General features: G+C 52.0%; 1 protein-coding gene across 1 annotated transcript in view; it reads left to right on the plus strand.

Annotated features, from left to right (window-relative positions):
* The window catches only part of LOC103807956 (Golgi integral membrane protein 4-like), a gene marked incomplete at its 3' end in the record, with an annotated part of 21,367 nt that overhangs the window by 11,843 nt on the left and 8,963 nt on the right, over positions 1-561 (plus strand). The gene's annotated exons all lie outside the window — the stretch shown is intronic.

The following is a 561-nucleotide window of genomic DNA, read 5'->3' on the forward strand; positions in this document are numbered from 1 at the left end:
CAAGGAGCTGTGGGAGCATTGCTAATGCCTCATTTTCTTCCCTTACGTTTCACCAGTATTTTCTCTCTAAAATGTGCCCTCAGGGGGTGTGTGTGAAGCTGTGCCTGTGTCAGAGAGTGCTGCAGAGCACAGGAGAGGTGTCTGAGCAGTGGGCACTGCTCAGGGCTGCAGTGGAACAGAGGGATTTTTACTAGATTAGCTCTTTTGGAGGCCTGGGGATGTCTGTGTGGTAGTCAGAGGTTGTGGCAGCAGCAGTTAGTGCCTACAAACACAAGGGAACAGGTAAAGCTGCTCTAGCTGTAGTTCCATAGGAGGTAATTCCCTATTTCCATGGCTGCAGGAGAGACAGAGCCTTCTGTTCTCAGTTTGATGTTAACCTTCATGGATTGTTAAAGGATTGGAATGGAGCTTAGAGATGATCCATTCCCAACCCCCTGCCCTGGGCAGGGACACCTCCCACCAGAGCAGGTTGCTCAAGGGTTGATCCAACCTGGAATGAACATTGCCAGGGTTGGGGCAGCCACAGCCTCCCTGGGCAACCTGTGCCAGTGTCTCACCACC

This window comes from Acanthisitta chloris, unplaced genomic scaffold (assembly GCF_000695815.1).
Source record: "Acanthisitta chloris isolate BGI_N310 unplaced genomic scaffold, ASM69581v1 scaffold14108, whole genome shotgun sequence".
Taxonomy (NCBI): domain Eukaryota; kingdom Metazoa; phylum Chordata; class Aves; order Passeriformes; family Acanthisittidae; genus Acanthisitta; species Acanthisitta chloris.